The sequence below is a fragment of the Ixodes scapularis genome, unplaced genomic scaffold, assembly GCF_016920785.2.
Source record: "Ixodes scapularis isolate PalLabHiFi unplaced genomic scaffold, ASM1692078v2 PGA_scaffold12__126_contigs__length_90152505, whole genome shotgun sequence".
In the NCBI taxonomy this organism is placed as follows: Eukaryota; Metazoa; Arthropoda; class Arachnida; order Ixodida; family Ixodidae; genus Ixodes; species Ixodes scapularis.
The window spans coordinates 69,892,271-69,899,393 of NW_024609838.1; positions in this window are offsets into that span (position 1 = coordinate 69,892,271).

A 7,123-nucleotide genomic window follows, 5' to 3' on the forward strand; every position below is an offset into this window, starting at 1 on the left:
GGGAGGAATGCCCGCCGCTGCGGCCGGGCCTCTCTCAGCATCGCCGGCCGAGCTCGTTACACGACTCCGGCTCAGCGTCACGGTCGCCGCCCACCCGCATCGGACGATTCCTCGCTTGGCGTTGGTGATACGCCGTTCGCGGAGTCCGGTGCGCTCGGCCGTGTCTGGGATAGACGAGGAAAATGGTACTACAGCCGACGACGAGCACACGCGCTTTTTCGGAATCGCTCGCGACATCCCTCGACCCTCAATTTTGTTTTTGTGTACGTTGTTATCAATTGGACGGTGGATTTGAGACGACCAAATTTCGACCACGCATCAAATTTGTTTTCTTCTCTAGTAGCTCGCTTCCTGCACTTTCGACGAAATACAGGCTGCAGTACTCAGATATCATAGGAAAGACATGGTGTTCGCTGGACACATGATGACATGATTACCTGAAGATACTCCTGGTGCATGTTCCAAGCATGTTTGACAGTTTTTGTATGACATATGTGACCCTCATATAAGGAAGAAACAGGCCTTAGGCAGAATCTGCAGACTGTCTTTTGTGTGACGTATTAAGTAGGGTGACAGCGACTTTGAAAGGGCGTTTCAACGATTTCCGGAATTTAGGCCAGTTAATTGAGGGAATAAGTTTATGCAGTACCCATCGCAGTGCCGATGGGTACTAAGATGGCACCTAGTTATGCCAACATATTTATGGGTAAGCTGGAGACCAAATTCCTCTCTGTTCTTTACAACCACTGATCTACAAGAGGTTTATAGATGACATTTTTCTTATTTGGCCGCACACAGAAGAGAAGCTGCTAGAGTTTATAAATCAGTACAATACTGTACATCCAACCATCCGCTTCACTCACTCTTATTCTCAGACTAGTATCAACTTCTTGGATACAACTGTAATATTAGAAAAAGGCAAGCTTACAACAGCGATGCCACCAGGCCCACAGCTCGTGGGCCTGGTGGCATCGCTACCACGATGAGCACTAACTCGCCGTTCGTCTTGTTCGTACAGATCCTGATCTTCAACGTTTCCTTCGCTGAGCCCGCGGTTGTGTCTGGCTTTTGCCCGGCACGTGCGTGGTTTGCTACATCTGATTGCTCGTGGGATGACGGTGCGATCAACTCCCCTGGCCTGTCTTTCGGCGTTTTCGACTGGGCCACTATCTTCGGCCAGTTTACAAGTCAAGCGGCATCGACAGCAACGGACTCGCCTATAAACGAGGAAGCATTGACCGCGCCGGACTGTGGGCCTGGTGGCATCGCTACCACGATGAGCACTAACTCGCCGTTCGTCTTGTTCGTACAGATCCTGATCTTCAACGTTTCCTTCGCTGAGCCCGCGGTTGTGTCTGGCTTTTGCCCGGCACGTGCGTGGTTTGCTACATCTGATTGCTCGTGGGATGACGGTGCGATCAACTCCCCTGGCCTGTCTTTCGGCGTTTTCGACTGGGCCACTATCTTCGGCCAGTTTACAAGTCAAGCGGCATCGACAGCAACGGACTCGCCTATAAACGAGGAAGCATTGACCGCGCCGGACTGTGGGCCTGGTGGCATCGCTACCACGATGAGCACTAACTCGCCGTTCGTCTTGTTCGTACAGGTCCGTAATTCCTGCTGCCTTTATACGAAAAAGAGTAGTAATAGGTGTTTGCTCTTGCTACCGGGCCCCCAGTGTTGTCTTGCCATTGTGTCTGAGTGTACTGCCGTGATACGGCAGTTGTTGCTCCTCTGTGGAGATGTAGAGGTAAATCCCGGCCCTGTCACCACAGAAGCTATGATGGCGTTGCTGACTAAACTTGACGCCGGCCAAACAACTGTACTCGACGAGCTGAAAGCAATCAAAAACAAACTTACACTCACTGACCAGACGGTCAACGCTCTGTCTGACAGAATGACGCGGATAGAGCAGGAGTTTTCGCATTTTAATTCAATTCGAAATGATCTTGACGAACTCCGCGGTGTCACGGCGACCCTTACTGACAGTTTAGCGACTCTGGCTGAACGCGTAGATGACTCGGAAAATAGATCGCGGCGCTCGAATCTTCTTTTTTTTGGCCTCCCTGACTCTGATAGGGAAACGTGGGCACAGTCGGAACAGAAAATAATAAACCTTTGTTCTCAACATCTTGATATCAACATCATGCCAGACGGCATCGAGCGTGCCCACAGACTAGGTCGATATCGTCCCAATCAGAACCGCCCGATAATTGTAAAATTTGCTCTTCATAAAACCAAAGAACGAATTTTTTCTCAGGGTAAAAAGTTCAAGGACACTAGCTTCGCTGTAAGTGAAGATTTCTCTCCTTCGGTTCAGCTTGCTAGAAGGAATTTGTTAACTTTCGCGCGTAACCAAGCTATGCCCTTTTCCTTACGTTTCAAAACGCTCCTCATTGGACAAAAACGATACTATTTTGATGACGCGGCAAACACCGTAAAAGAGTGTCCTTCTTAACTAACCCGATCTTTTCGCCGCGGTCATGAACCCACTCCCCCAAAGCCACTGTCCTTTATTTACACAAATATAAGAAGCGTGATATCTAAACAAGACGAGATATGTAGCCTAATTGCATCTACCGATTGTGACATTATTGCGCTTACTGAAACATGGCTGTCATCATCGGTAACTGATACAGAAATTTTTACGGGCACTTCTGGGTTCAATATATTCCGCAAAGATAGGGAAAGTGGCCGGGGAGGGGGGGTCTTGATTGCGATAAAAGATAGTTTTGTGTGCAACCTAGTAAGCTTGTCTTCACCGTTGGAAATGCTATGGCTTTCTTGCACGGTTCAACACGCTTCGCTCCTTATCGGTGTATGTTACCGACCCCCTCACAGCGATCCATCTTTTCTAATTAACCTCAATGACGCTTTCAATGAATTGTACCTTAAATATCCCAAATCCAGTATTCTGCTTTTCGGTGACTTTAATTACCCCTCTATTGATTGGCCCGCCTTATCCGTTTCGGTCCCTCTTGATACGAGTGAAGAGACTGGTTTCGTTAACCTTTGCTTCAATTTCGATCTCTCGCAGCTTGTAACTAAACCCACACGATCAACCACCCACTCTTCGAACATCCTTGACCTCATCCTTGTTTCTGATCCTGACTCTCTAAAGTCGATAAACTACCTACACGAAATAAGTGACCATAAAGTGATTTACTGCACATTTTCTTTAAATATTCAGTCAAAATCGAAGCGGAAGAAAACCGTAAAACTATACGAGAAAGGGAATTATCAAGGAATGAATACTGAGCTAGGGAAATTCTTAGATGTCCTTTTAATAGACTTTGACAATCGGTCCGTCTGTGAAAATTGGACTATGTACAAATCTAAAATGCAACAACTAGCTGAAAGCTTTATCCCAACTGTGACATTTTTCGAAAGCGCTTCTGCTCCATGGTTTAATGTTACCCTGAAACGTTTAAGCACGAAAAAAAAGAGACTCTTTCGTAAAGCCAAAACCACGGAGCGCAGCTCGGACTGGGATAAGTTCTATAGTTCCGACAGACAATTCAGAAGCGCAATCAGAACACAAAAACGAGCGTTTTTTAATGTTGATCTCCCATGCATGCTGCAGAGCAACCCAAAAAAGTTTTGGAATGTCGTTAATCCTAAACCTGAAATAGTAATCAATCTTAAAAACGACGATGACTCTTTGGTTCCTGATGACGAATGTGCAGAAAAATTCAATGATGTTTTTTGTTCAGTGTTCACACAAGAGTGCAATGATATGTTTTCTATGGTTCCTCCTGCCTTTCCTACATCCATGGATGGGATCACGTTTGAACCGGCTGGCATTGTGAAAATCATCGACACCCTTAAGATTTCTTCATCAGCCGGTATTGACGAAATAAATGTAAAAGTGTTGAAAAATACTAAAGAAATATCTAGCGTAATATTGGCAAAGCTTTTTGCACAGTCACTTTCTACTGGTTCCTTGCCATACGACTGGAAAGTTGGGAAGATCGTCCCAATCTACAAAAACGGAAACAAGTGCTCCCCTTCTAACTACCGTCCCATCTCCCTAACAAGCGTGTCGTGTAAAATAATGGAACATATCATCTACTCCAAAATCATTCATCACTTGTTAGAAAACAACTATATCCATTCCGCCCAACACGGCTTCCGAAAAAACTTCTCCTGTGAAACTCAACTCGCGTCTTTCGTCCATGACCTGCATGTTAACCTCGACTCTAACATTCAAACTGACGCCATCTTTCTAGACTTTGCTAAAGCTTTTGATAAGGTCCCTCACAGACGTCTCATATACAAGCTTAATCAACTTAACTTAGACCCCGCGATTTTGAACTGGATCATTAGCTTTCTTACGCATAGACATCAATTCGTTACCGTTAACCAGTCATCATCCTCTATTGCCGAAGTCACCTCAGGCGTTCCCCAGGGATCGGTCCTTGGACCACTCCTATTTCTAATATACATTAACGACCTACCCGTATCAATCACGTCGCATATTCGCCTCTTCGCTGACGATTGCGTCATCTACCACCAAGTAACTAACCCTTCGGACCACCAACTCATTCAAGATGACCTCATACGAATTCAAGCGTGGTGCGAAGAATGGCAGATGTCTCTTAACGTCCAGAAATGCCAGCTCGTGTCATTTACACGTCGTGTAAGCCCCTCCGTGTTTTCCTACTCACTTAATAACGTACCTCTGCAGAAAAGCCTTTCCTATAAGTATCTCGGAGTCCACCTCTCATCTGATCTTTCCTGGGCTACTCATATCAGTCACGTTATCTCCACTGCTAATCGCTCACTAGGCTTCTTAAAGCGTAACCTTAAGCTAGCCCCTCCTCACCTAAAGCTGCTTGCCTACTCATCCCTTGTCCGTCCTAAATTGGAGTACGCATCTGCCATCTGGGACCCGCATCAGGCCTATCTCATCAATAACCTCGAATCACTCCAGAATCGTGCAGTACGTTTTATCTACTCAGATTATTCTTCCTTTTCTAGCGTAACTAATCTTAAAATCCGTGCAAACCTCCCTGTCCTTTCTGTCCGTCGTAAACTTGCTAGGCTATCTCTTTTTCACAAATTTTACTACAGTCAGTGCCTCCGGTCATCATACATCATATCTTCAGAATACCGGCTTCGTCGTACGGGACATAACCTCGGCGTAAGACGCCCCAAAGCAAGAACCGTCACCTTCCAGAATTCATTTTTTTCACGCACTGCCATTGATTGGAACGATCTTCCCGAGAACGTCATCATCACTCATGACCCGATAGAATTTAAGAAACTCTTGCTAGACTCCCCACTTCAGGTTTGTACGAACCATCTATATGTGTACAGTTTGCCTTTCACATTTGTGTGTTTTTGCTCTTTGTACGCGAGTTGTTTTTGGCGTGTTTTCTACCCTTTTGTTTTACGCTCTGTACCCACCCCTTATGTAATACCCCCAAGGGGGTCCTTAAGGTATCTAAATAAATAAATAAATAAATAATCTTTATCGTAAGCCAACAGATCGGCAAAAATACCTCCACTACGAAAGCGACCATCCCCGTCATTGTAAGAATGGTATACCCTCCAGCCAGGCCCACCGCTTCAAACGTGTATGCTCACGGAAAGAGGACTTCCAATCGAGCTCTCATCATCTAAAGAACGCACTGGAAAAACAAAAATATCCTCTGCGGGTCATTAACGTCGCAATTCAAAGAGCCGCCCAACTAAACCGCGCTGACCTCCTTGAGGACCACCTTCCTCAGTGCAACGCGCAGCGCACACATTCATGTCTAACCTATGGTATGAATTTCCCCAACGTAAATAATATTTTAAGGCGACATTATAACATTTTAAAACAAAGCGAACGCCTCAAACGTGAATTCCCATCAGCCCCCGGGGTAATTTACAGACGTTCACGCAACCTTAGAGACAGCCTAGTTAACTCCCGACTGAATTCCTCTCAACCAAATAACGGATGCCGACCGTGCATGAAAGCAGAATGTCTGGTCTGCAAACATATGCGAGAAACGAACACGGCCAATAGCACGCATTCTAAGTTCTCAATAAAAACCCCAGGGCAGCTTACATGTGACTCTTCAAACGTAATCTATCTAATACAGTGTGAGGTGTGCAATAAACAATATATAGGACAGACCGAGACAGCGTTTAGGCTACGTTTTAACAATCACAGATCACACGCAAAAAACCTGCCGAGTCTCCCAATTTCAAAACATCTCACCCTCCAGAATCACAGATTCGATAAATTACCTGTTACACTTTTAGAGTCTGGATTCAAATCAAATCGGAAACGCGAACAAGGCGTCATATCTTATATACCGATTTAACACGATAAGGAAAGGAATAAATAGAAGCCCAGGAACACTTGCATCGATTGAGGCGTTATCGAATAAATAGTATGATGACGACCATAAATAATAAACCATTTGGACCTAGAATTTTCTGATACTGAGTTTAGAGCTAGAACTGGACAGTGCGTTTTCGTTCCTTTGTTGTGTTGTTTAGTTAATTCCCGTACATCCTGTATTTCCGCAGTTCCTACCGCTTTTGTTGCGTCACCTCCGTGTGCGGCTTCCCCCGCCTTAGATTTTGTGCCTTACTTTGTGCCCTCTGTGCGCAGTTTCCTTTTTCTTTTTCTATGCGAAGTGTGTCAATTGGTTAATCACCTACTCTCGTCCTCGCCTTTTTTTTTTTTTTTTTGCGATCTTTGTGCGCGATTGCCCTCGACTTGTAACCCTATTCATGACGAAGACCTGCCTCAGGTCGAAACGTCGAATAAAATCCTCCTGGTTTGTTTTCTGGGAGGGGGGGGGGGGGGGGGGGGGCGGCATGAGCCGCCCCCCTCCCCCCCCCCCCCCCCCCCCTTTTAGACGTTGCCCCAACACATCATATGTACAGTCGCCGCGGCGAGCGCGCGGCGACGATAAATGCGAGCGCGCGTTTATTTCCGAGGGGCGCTCGACTGGTGACTTGCGATAAAACTAGAGATGACGTCAGGGCGAGTCCATGCGGAGTGGACGAGGGAAGCCGCTCAATTCAAGGGAACCGTTGCTATCATCTGCCTAAGGGTGAGCGTAGTTTGAATGAAAATGGGAGATGATTCTGCAGAAGTTAGAAAATACGACGTGTTTCCTTC